The 12307-nt window shown below is 39.8% G+C and overlaps 1 pseudogene; it reads right to left on the bottom strand.

Moving 5' to 3' along the window:
• Positions 1-11430: 11430 nt before the first annotated feature.
• LOC114611823 lies at positions 11431-11551 on the bottom strand (annotated as a pseudogene).
• Positions 11552-12307: the final 756 nt, after the last annotated feature.

The following is a 12307-nucleotide window of genomic DNA, read 5'->3' as shown; positions in this document are numbered from 1 at the left end:
CAGACACAGAGACACAGAGACAGTCAGACACATACACACAAACATACACAGAGAAAGACACACACACACACACACACACTCACACACAGAAACACACTACTTGTTACACAATAAGAGATTTGGCAGTGCTTTATTAGCCAAATTTCTTAATTGGAACAGGTTTTGGTACCAGACTTATACACAGTCATAAAGAGATAAAATAGCTGTGAGCATTAAGAACGAGGTAGAGAAACTCTAAGGAGAGTGCCAGTGAAGCCAGGAGGGATTTTCTGATTTCTTTTATTTTAGACAAAACTCTGGCAGTCCTGAGGATGTCATAGGTAAGAATTGATACAAAAGTGACAAAAAATGTTGTCAGAACTTAAAGGTAAAAGGATTCCTGTTATACAGTAACAGAAAGCTGAGCAAAAAGCTACTGCTCTGAGGTCACATGGAAAACAGAAAATATACCTGTTAAATCAGCTGCTCTAAGTAAATTTCTATGTAGAATAGTGAAAATTCATGGGGTATAAGCCACATGAATTCATGGGGTATATATAACCACATTCTCTCCCATTAAGGCCCTAAAAGGTATTCTACTAAGGAGAAGAGGATCCAATGGCAGGCAACAATGCCATACAGCCCACTTTCCCGTTATTAGGGGATCCACATGAAAAGCCAAGCTGCTCATCTACTAGAAATGTGAAGGGAACCTAGGTCCAGTTCCTAAATATTTTTTTTTGATGCTTTGGTCTCTGTGCAACCCTATGGGTTTCTGCATCTGTTTCCATTCCTTTCTGCATGAAGCCACTCATGATGCTAGGTTCCTGTCTACAAACATGGCAGAATATTATTAATAGTGTCAGGGGTTGGCCCTCTCAAATGGAATGCGTCTCAACTTGGATCAGTCGTTGGTTGGCGATTCCCCCAATCTCTGCTCCTTCTTTCTCATGGTGCATCGTGTAGGCAGGACAAATTTTGGGTTTCAGGTTGTGAGTGGGTTGATGTCCATTTCCTGCCACTGGAAGTCCTACCCAACTATAGGACATGGCTACTTAAGTCTCCATATCCCCTGTGGGTGAGAGTCTCAGCTGTGATTACCCCATAGACTCCTATATGCATACAATTTTGAAAACCTACTTTAATAAGCATTCTTAAATGCTTTAACCTCCTGATTTCCAGAAGCAATCCCCCTTCCCATGTCTCCAGCTAGTCCTCAACATACCCACCACCAATTTCCATTCTCATTTCTAGTCTTCCCCTGCCCCCACTATCCCCACACCTGATCCCTACCCCAGTCTCCCTCCTCATCCCCTCTCCTACCCAGTTCCCTCCCTCTATCCACTTCCAAGGATTATTTTATTTCCCCTTCTGAGTGAGATTCACACATCCTCACTTGGTCCCTCTTTATCACTTAGTTTCTATGAGTCAGTGGATGGAAGCATGGTTATCCTGTACTTTATGTCTAATGTTCACTTATAAGTAAGTACATACTATGTGTGTGTGTCTTTATGAGTCTGGGTTACCTTACTTGGGATAATATTTTCTAGTTCCATCCCTTTGCCTGAAAATTTCTTGATGTCATATTCTTAATAGCTGAATAGAATTATATTGTGTAGATGTACCACATTTTCTTTATCCATTCTTCAGTTGAGAGATATCTAGGTTGTTTCTAGTTTCTGGCTTTTACGAATAAAGCTGGTATGAACACAGTTGAGCAAATGTCTTGGTGGTGTAGTGGGACATTTTGGGGTATATGTCCAAGAGTGGTAGTATAGTTAGGTCATGGGTTAGAACTCTTCTTAATTTTCTGATAAACTGAAAAATTGATTTCCAAAGTGGTTGTACAAGTTTGTACTCTCAGCCGCAATAGAGGAGTGTTTCCCTTGCACCACATTCTTGCCAGAACGTGCTGTCCCTTGAGTAAGATCCACATGGGTTAGATCTGAAATGATGAGAGCTCTCCAGTTTCTTTATGAAGGTACTTAGTGCTAAGAATTTTCCTTTTAGCAATGTTTTCATTATGACTATAAGTTTTGGTATATTGTGTCTTCATTTCCATTGAATACTGTGAAGTCTTTAATTTCTTATTTCTTTCCAGACCCAGTGATCACTAAATAGAAAATTGTTCAGTTTCCATGAGTTTGCAGGGTTTCTGTTATTTTCTCATGAAAGGCCTCCATTATCTTTATAATATTGGATATAAGATCATTTTTGTATGCTTAGGTTTGTTAGGTTATCCAGGTCTTGCTATAGAGGGATAGCTCTTCTCTGGCTCTTGTTGTATTCTTACACTGGCCTTTAATCATCTGTTTTTCCTGGATGTTCCTGGTGTAGCAGGTCTCCAGTAAAGCAGGCCTAACCTGGGTGTTTCTGGTGCATTAGGTCTTGGGTGAGTAGCCTTGGGCTGGACAATGGTACTTATGGAACAATGTATGACTCAAGGAAGATGGATGTGGTCCTAGGGACTCAGCAGGCAGAGGATTGGGGTAGGAAGGGATCCAACCTAGGTGCTCCTGGTACAGCAGGACTGGTGAAGAAAGGTGGAGCTGTGGCCAGACAATCCCAGAGTTTTTGTATTAAAACTTTAAATCATTTTTTCAAACACAACCATATGACTTGAAAATTCAGAGTTTGGGGTGAAAATCAAATTAAGATGTGGAGGTTTAAATGAGATGTCCCCAGATGGGTAGGACACTTGAATACTTGGTTGCAGGTGCTATCTCAGGGGACTGAGAGGGCATGGTCTTTCTGGATCCTGAGGAAGTATGGTTTTGCTGAATCCTGAGGAGGTTGTGGTCTTGCTGGAAACTGAGGCTGTATGATCTTGCTGGTGACTTTAGAGGTGTGATCTTGCTGAAGACTGAGAAGGTGAGTTCTTGATAGACTGAGTAAGTGTTGTCTTCCTGGTAGGGGCACATTACTGGAAGCAGGCTTTGAAAGTTTGTGACAATTTGAAGTTTGCTTTCTTTGCTTCCTGCTTGTTGTCCCAGATGTGAGCTCTATGCTTGTTCTTTCTCAGCCATGGTGGGGGACTTATCCCACTTTAATCCTAAGTCCAAAAAACCAAAAAACCAAAAAACCTTCTTTCTACTAGCTGGCTTGGTCATCCTGTTTTATTCAGGAAATAGAAAAATAATAAGAAACATATGACTCTGAGTCTATTTGGTAAGACCTCAAACAAAGAGGATTAAGGATATATTTCAGTTGGTAGGTGCTTGACTAGCATGAAGCCCTGGGTTTGATTACCAGTACTTCCTTAACCCTGTGTGGTAGCATACATGCATAGCTCTAGCACTCTAGAGGTGAAGGTAAGAGGACCAGGGAGATACACAAGGTCATACTTATCTACCTATTATATTGGAGTCCTTCTAAGGCTACAGGAAACTGTCTAAAATGAACAAACAAAGAAACAAACAAACACCTCTCATAAAAATGTATGCCAGTGACAATGCCTTCTAGAAACTATTTTACTGTATACAAAAAAGTATTATTTATAGACAGTTCTCTATTGATAATAATAGATTTAACAATATTTAACATTATCATCATTATTATTATCATTGTTATTATTATTATTTTAGATCTGGTCTGGACTTGAACTCCTTGTGTAGCTGAGAATAAATTAGAGCTTCTTATCTTTTTCCTTCAGCCTCTAGAGTGTTGGGATTATGGGTATACTCCACCAATCCTGGTTTATTTTTCCCTTCCTTCCTTCCTTCCTTCCTTCCTTCCTTCCTTCCTCCCTCCCTCCCTCCCTCCCTCCCTCCCCCCCTCCCTCCCTCCCTCTCTCTCTCTCTTTCTTTCCTTCTTTCTTTTTTTTCTGTTTTGAGAATTGAACTCAAGGCTTCTTGTAAGTTTGACAAGCTCTCTACTAACAGAGCTAAATTTCTATCACATTTCTTTGATTCTTATGGACAATGTCTATAACAATTTTTCAAGAAAACAAAATAGAGAGGGCTCATCTAATTGATAATTGTAGTCATGCTGGTTGGCTACTGGAACAAACGTTAGTGATACTCCTAGGAAAGTTGAAATTTTAAAGAAAACTTCATGTTAGTAAAATCAGATTTATCTGAAAAGCATTAATAAAGAAAATGAAAAGATGATCTTGACTACCCAAACTACTCTAGTCGTATCCAGTTATAAGATCTAGCTACATATTATAGACAACAAAGAACATTTGTCACCCAAGAACTTTCTGCCCAAAAAGTAAGCCATTGGCAATAAGGAATCATTCATTACTAGGCTGTAAACAGGCTTCAGTTCTTGAACTAGCAATATATATCCAGGTAGGCTTGAGTTTCTGTGGACCAGGAACTGCTATGGATATCTCACCTACCATGTGCAGTTTTGTTTGTATTTGTTTAGATTTATTTCTTTGTTGTATGTTGAGTAAGGAGTGGGAAAAATATATTATTTTGTTAATACTTAGACCTTAGATCGAGAACCATACTGATAAACTTCTCTAGAAGAAGCACACTTCAGGAATCTGTATATAAACCTGATTTATTTAGGAGGGAAGCTTGCATCTTGAATATGAGCCTGGCTTTGTAATGTGACTTGATGCATTCTTCATGAAAAGTGTAGTGAAAATGCATGAGAAAAGTGTATGCGGATCAGTGGAAGGCTGTATATTCTATAAACTGTAAAACAAGTATTTCAGCTGTCACATGGTTTTGCAGAACACTCAACACCAGTTAAATCTGTGGCTGACTCTATGCATGCAATTCAGGTAACACTATGTGACTTCCAAGGCTAGGTCCCTCTATGTGTCTCTCCATCTTTCCCTCCCTCCCCCAACCCTCCTTTCCTCTCACCACACCTCCTGTATTTAGGAACTCAGCTCTCAGAAGATCAAGCAATGCTGCCTACCCAAAGAGACAGGTTCAGGTAATTTTCTGATAACTAGCATTCACCTTCAGACAGATCTCCAAACTAGCTTGCAGGCAATTCTTGCCCCACAAGCTTTGAACCATCTGGACTGATGCTGAAAGCACCGACAAACCATTCACAACGATCTAACCCCTAGTCCCAGGCTTTGGAACAAAATACAAATCATCCGGATTTCAGCAGCTAGGATTTGGCTGTTTTGTTCCACAGTCACATTGGGATGATTTGTTTCCCAGAGGGAGTGTTGTGTTAACATGTATTAAGTCCTTGCAGAAATAGCTAAAGTGAAGAAGTGAGTAGAGATAAAAGAACAGGAAAGATGATAACTCAAAAGACAGTGTGAGATCAAAAGCCCAGGAGGAGGATTACCCATAAAAGAGCGTACATTTCTTTCTCTAGGAAAGAAGGCAAATGGTGTTGGTAATATAAAGGTAGTTGAAGAATCTGGAAATACTCTTGAAAGACTCATTGGCTTTTAAAACGTGCGTTTACAGAACATTGAAAACCTTTAATTTTTTTAGAACCCGTTTTACATCTATTTTTTTACCCACTCTATTCAGGTGATAAATATTACTTACCTTTTCAATTTTACACTGTTCCTGGTCTGTTGCATATTTTAATTTGAAATTTTAATGTTTTTTTTAAAGGCTAAATAAGATAAGCACAGTTTGCTCTAAAAGGCAAAAAAAACTTCTAAGCAGTCCACCCCAAATTAATCATCAAGCCCCTTTCCCTCATATTTCTTTCCTTAATGGTTTAGAGATGAGCAGTCACATTACCATTATGTATGAATGCGACTAAGCATAAATAAGTGGGACAGGTCGGCCTGCAAACAAATTTCATTAAAGTACCTAGATTAACACATTTTAAAGGTCTCTTTAATGAATCTTTGTCCTTGTGATACAACATAGGCAAGAACGGGGCAAACTAAGTTGTAGAATTTTATATCTCCAGCTCTAGCTTCAAACAATTAAGGGAGTTATAAATAAGCTCCACTATCTTCATTCCACTCGAAAATAATGAATGAGCCATCCTCATGAATCACAGGACTATCACATCAACACATCAGCATCCTACGATCATGAAAGCAAGACTTTAAACCAGCATTACATTTTGGAATAAATCATGGACTTGGTAACTACTTCAGAATTGTAAATGTTATGATTTTTAGAGTTATAGCATAATTCATATATCAAACTGTGACATCTATGAACCCCATCTGAGACTCTCTAGGGCTTTTCTAATTTTCAGAGCAAAACCTTTGTGAATCTACATCTTTTTTTTAAAATAAAAAGGTACATTGAAAAAGTCATTGAACAAAAAAAAAGCATTCAAAAATTTTCAAAAAGAGATTTTTTTTCCTAATGAAAATTACATTGACAGGCAAATATAAGTAGGAAAAGCAATAGAGAGTTTTACTCCTGTGAGCACAGTATGACTGTTATTGCTTAAAAAATGGGTTGCCTTTACTTTTTATTATAAATAAAAGGTAACAAAGCTTATTGGGAAGTGGATATGCTTCTCAGCATAGGATTAATAAATATCGAAGACAATTATGTTTTTGTAACCTGATTTCCATTGTACATCATCAAAAGTTATTTTAAGCTTCTTTTCGTTTTTAAAACCAGTACATTAGGTATGATCATGACATTTTGAACAATTTGTTTTGGGGTTCTCTTTCCTCCTGCTCCTCATGGTCTCTGCTTGTAGACTCCTGAGATGTTAGCTTTTTTCTTATTGCTGCTCTCCTGCTCCCCAAGGCCCCATTCTGCCTTATGAGCTAGTATTCTGCTGTCGTGGAGTTTGTTCTAGATCTGTAGGCTTTATCCACACTTACATTCATTTGGATGTATCTGCAGGATCTGCATTAGAGAGAACAGGGTTGTATTTGTATTTCTGCATTTGAGTCAACTCAATACTTCATTCTTTCCAGGTTCCTGTATTGTTTCTGAAGTTTTCCTTTTTTCCCCCTTTTCTTGAAAATAGATTTTTCTCTCACATAATATATCCTAATTACATTTCCCCTCTCTGCATTTCCCCAGTTCTTCTCTCCCTTCCCTCCCATCCAGACCATTGCCCTTACTGTCTCTCATGAGAAAAAAAAGGGGTTCTAAGGGATAATAGTAAAAGAAAATATAAGATTAAGAAAAACTAACACACCAGAATAAGTCAAATAAATGGAAGGAAAAGTACCCAAGAAAAGTCACAAAACACAAAAACACACTCTCAAGAATCCTATAAAAACACTAAACGGAAGCAATAACATATACGTGGTGCAGACACGCACAGCTCCTGAACATGCTGCCTTAAACTCTGTGTGTTTGTATGTGATCATGTTGCTCTAAAGGTCCTTGTTTTCATGGTGTCCTCCACCCCTTGGAGCTCTTACTACTTCTGCCTTCTCTTCAGCAGCATTTCCTGGGCTCTGAGGGGAGGGAGCTGATGGAGACACCCCATATAGGGCTGAGTGTTCCAAGATCTCTCACTCTCCGCATAATATCTGGTTGTGGGTCTCTAAATTTGTCATGATATGCTTCAGGAAGAAGGTTCTGTGATGATGAGTGAGCAAGGCACTGATCCCTGAGTATAGCAGAATGTCCCTTGGAGTCATTTAATTGCAACAGACAGTAATAATAGCTGAACAGTAATATTTCAGTTTTTCTAGGCCCTGACATATGCAGTCTCAAGTTCCTGGGCACTCAGCAGAATTGGGTATGGGTTGTATCTCATGGAGTGGGCTTGAACTCAAATCAGCTATTGGTTTGCGACTCCCAAAAGGTTTGTATCACTAATATAGTAGCGTATCTTGTGGGCAGAAGCATGCAAAGTCTCTTCTAGTACAATGAGAAGATGTTCAAGGTAATAAAGGATCCATGTAAGCACAAGCTTGGCTTCTCCATATTCAATGAGTTGAGTAGTTGTTGTCTTCAACAATGGGATCTGGCCATCAGTTTGAAGAGAGGAACTTATATATTCTTAGAAACATCCTGGGACATTTGGGGGTTCCATAGAACAGTTTTAGCCAGCAGTTCAATTAGATATAACCCATTTCTGGTAGGAGAAGCTACATTTGGTGACAAAGAGATCAAATTTGGGCTGGGTATAATTTTAGCAAATGTATTTTACTGTATTTCCATACTACCCCTAAAATGGCCCACAATTTTAGCTGTCTCTCACCGTATTCTCTCCAATTTGCTGCTTTCCCCTTCCCCTCTCCATTTGATTCTTCCATTATAGATACCCTCCGTCCATCCATAACTATTGTATTTCTGTTTCCTAGGGATATCTATCAGTCCCTCCAGTTCCTTACTATATACTGGTTCTATGGATTGTGGTTTGGCTATCATTCACTTAAGAGCTAATATCCACATCTAAACAAATACATACTGCATTCGTCTTTCTGGGTCTGTGTTACCTCATTGAGGATTATTTCCATCCATTACCTGTGAATTTCATATTTCAAAGGCTGACTAACATTCCATTGTGCAAATGTATCACATTGTCATTATCTATTCACCTGTTGAGGAACATGTAGGTAGTTTCCAATTTCTAGATACTATGCATACAGCAGCTATGAACATGGTGTCTCTGTGGTATGTTGAAATATGCTCCCAAGAGAGGAATAATTAGATTTTGAGAAAAATTGATTCCTGTCTTCGAGAGGAACTATTACACTGATTTCCATAGTGGAGTGAAGTTGGCAGTCTTACCATCAACTGATGAGTGTTCCCTTTATTACACATCCTCACCACCATTTCTTGGTGAGAACGTTGGTGAGAATAAGGTATTGCAGTCTTTCACTAACCATTTGGGAGGGTCTGTTTGTGATTTATGCCATATCAATATTTCTTTTAAGAACATAGGTGCCCATGTATTTGGCACATACATTTCAAGAATTACAATGTTCTTTTGGTTTGCTTTCCTTTGATGAATAGGTAGTGTCCTTCTCAATATCATTTGATTAGTTTTGGTTTACAGTCAATTTTGTCAACTCTCTTCTTAGGTCCATTTGCTTAAATATCTTTCTCTATCCCTTTACCTTGAGGAATGTCTATCCTTGATGTTAAGATGTATTTATTGGATGCAGCACAAGGATGGAGTCTGTTTTTCATAACCATTTTGTTAGTCTGAGTCTTTTGATTGGAGAATTGAGAAAATTTTTATTGAGATATATCAATGAGCAATATGTGGTGATTCCTGCCCCCCCCGTGTGTGTGTGTGTGTGTGTGTGTGTGTGTGTGTGTGTGTGTGTGAGTGTCCTTGAGTGGTTTCAACTTCTTAAGGTTGGAGTTTTCTAGAACTTTCTATAGGGCTAGGGTTTTAGGTACATATTCCTTAAATTTGTTTTTTTAACTATGGAATATCTTATTTTCACCATCTATTGTCATTGAAAGTTTTCCTAGGTACAGTAATGTGTGCTGAAATGTATGGTCCCTTTTGAGTATGTAAAAACACCTGCCAAGGTCTGTCTGGTGTTTAGAATCTCCACTGAGGTTTTTCTGTTTGTTTGTTTTGTTTTTTAACTTTTTACTGGTTCCTTGTGAACTTCACATCATGCAGCCAAGTCCCTTCTCCCCTCATATGCACCCTCCACCCTTGTAACATCCCCCCAAAAGGACATAAGAAAACTCTCACTGTGGAAGCTGTAGCATGTCATAGTGTGTCTCACAGAATACTTCTTTTTCCACAATGCTTTCCTTGCAGATGTTCACTGTAGTATGTCCTCAGTCTGATAGAAGGCCTCTGGCTTCTGCTATACCATCAGTACTAGAACCCCACTGGGACTGGGTCATTAGGACCCTGTTTGGATCCATAGGACTGGCCCCTTCACACACTCCAGCAGTTCATCAATGGGGTGAGCAAATTCAAGACCCTGTATCTACTCTTGGGAAGAATCTGAGCTGGTCGTATTGCCAGCTCTCCCTCACCCACACCACTGGGATGAGCTCTCTTGTGATGACAATACTTACCCATCCAATGCTACAGTCAGCAAGGGGCACTGGCCTGCTCTCCTGCTCTCATGCACTCTAAGCCAGCTCACCTACAACCCTGCAAACAGGGACAGCTATATGCTGGTACCCAGGCAAGGTTTAGGGCTCACTATCCTGAGTGTTGCAGCTGGTGAGGGACAGGCACACTATTACCCTCATGACTGCAAGGCCAGCACTCCTGCTCCTCATAGGCTCCTCATACACTCTAGTCTCCAGTTCTGCCTTTCTTCATTATGCCCACATCCTTCCATCTCTCTTTCTCTTCCATTTCTCCACTACTTACTTACTTGCTCCCCTTAGTAGCACCTGGGGTGTCTCTGAGTGTCTGGAGTCATTCCAAAAGAGGTTTCAGGAATGCTATGCTTCACTCTTGCATTGTGGTATGGGCAGCATTCATCTCAGGTGTGATCTGGCTTCCAGGCTGTCACAGAGTGGACAGTGTATAAAGGAATTTTAATCCAGCAGCATGGCTGCTTTGGCAAGGGATCACATCCAAAGAACTAGTCTGTGTAATCTTGTTGGAATAGAGACCTGTTCTGGATTACCATATAATCTGTCTGGAATACATGACCATAGTACACAGCTTTAATCTCAAACAATGAAAGTAAGGTTACTTTATAAAAGAAAGCAGTTTTTTGAAAGTGATGCTTGAAAGTGATATTTGGAAGTGATGTCTACTTGAGAGGGAGACAAAGTGATGAATCAGAGAAAGATATGACAGACAGAATGAGTCAAAGGATATGCCTCACTCACAAGAGAACAGGACAGAAAGAGAGACAACTTAAAAGTCAGCACACACACACACACAAACACACACACACACACACAGGGGGGGGGGAGAAAGAGAGAAAGAGAGAGAGAGAGAGAGAGAGAGAGATTACCAGGGTAGTTTTATACAGACAGGTTGTAGAGAGAACAAGCTAGACACAGGTGAAGACAGAACAAGAGATTGAGAAGGAACTGGGAGATTAGAACAAATTGACAGTTAGTTTGAGGCCAAGCAGAGCAATACAGTAAGAAGCTGAACGAAGCCAATTTGAATCAGTCAGCTTGGAGAAGTGTTTTGAGCCAGAACAGCTGAGTTGAACCAGCCAGCCAGTGTTCAGAAAGAACTAGAAAGGGTAATCTTACTCATCAGAAAGTCTCAGAAGCCTACATTAGCAGATGAAGAATTGATGATTAGATTGTATGGAGCCTAGAAGATTCCATGCCTAGTCCTAAGGACAGTTAGGGGGAAAAAAGAAAGAAAAAGAAATGCTCAGGGCTCAACCCAAGCCATGTATTCCACAGCTAGTGTATAGCTCTCATCTCATCCCATCAACTAAGGAAATTGAAATGTTAATTATATCTGGTGAATAAAAGTTACATTTACACTGGTGGCAACTTCAGGCTTGCTCCTTGCCCTGGCCACTCCCATGGTCCTGTATCTCAAGCTCACTCCTGCCCTGGACCTGAGGTCCCAGGCAGAATTTTTCTAATCTCTGGCATGCTCCCTGCCTTGGAAACCCACCTGGGCCTGTGCTGTGATGGACTGACTGGTGGTTGTCTCAAAGTTGCCGTTTCACAGGGTGTTAGACTACTAATCATTCACGTGATTGCAGGTCAGAACACTGAGGATAGATACAGACTCTCTCCTCTCTGCCCTACAGAAAATACTAGAAGGAAAACTTCAATCCACAGAGGACAGCTACATCCAAGAAAACATAGGAAATAAGCAAGTCCATATCACCAAAATCACTCATGCACACACATACACACCATCACCACCACCACCACCACCACCACTGCCACAATCAAATAACAATCACTGGTCATTAATATCTCTTAACATCTACTGAGACACATGTGGCACAGCAGACACACCTGCTCTGACTCTAGGAGCAGGTCAGGCATTATTTTAATAGGTACCTTTATATGTTATTTGGCCTTTTCCCCTAACAAAGTTTAATATTCTTTCCTTGTTCTGTTAGTTTAGTGTTTTAATCAAAACAATGGGGACATCCTTTTTTGCTTCAGTCTAATATGTTTTTTTTGTATGCTTTTAGTATCTTGATAGGCATCTCCTTCTTTAGGTGAGAAATTTTTTCTTCAAGATTTTGTTGAGATTATTTTTTGTGTCTTTGATCTTGGTCTCTTCTACTTCTTCTAGGCCTATTATTTTAGATTTGTTTGTTTGTTTGTTTGTTTTTTACAGTGTGGTGGTTTGAATATGCTTGGCCCTATTAGAGAAGGTACAGCCTTGTTAGAGGAAGTGTATCACTGTGGAGAGTGGACTTTAAGGTCTCCTATAAATGCTCAAGTCTGGCCAGTGAGATCCAGACCCTTCTCCTGGTTGCCTGAGGAATACAGTCTCCTGGCTACTTTCAGATCAAGATGTAGAACACTTGGTTCTTCCAGCATCAAGTCTGCCTGCACAGTGAAATGCTTCCAACCATGATGATAAT

This window comes from Grammomys surdaster, unplaced genomic scaffold, assembly GCF_004785775.1.
Source record: "Grammomys surdaster isolate TR1022 unplaced genomic scaffold, NIH_TR_1.0 126124, whole genome shotgun sequence".
NCBI lineage: Eukaryota > Metazoa > Chordata > Mammalia > Rodentia > Muridae > Grammomys > Grammomys surdaster.
This window is presented reverse-complemented; position numbering and strand designations above follow the sequence as displayed.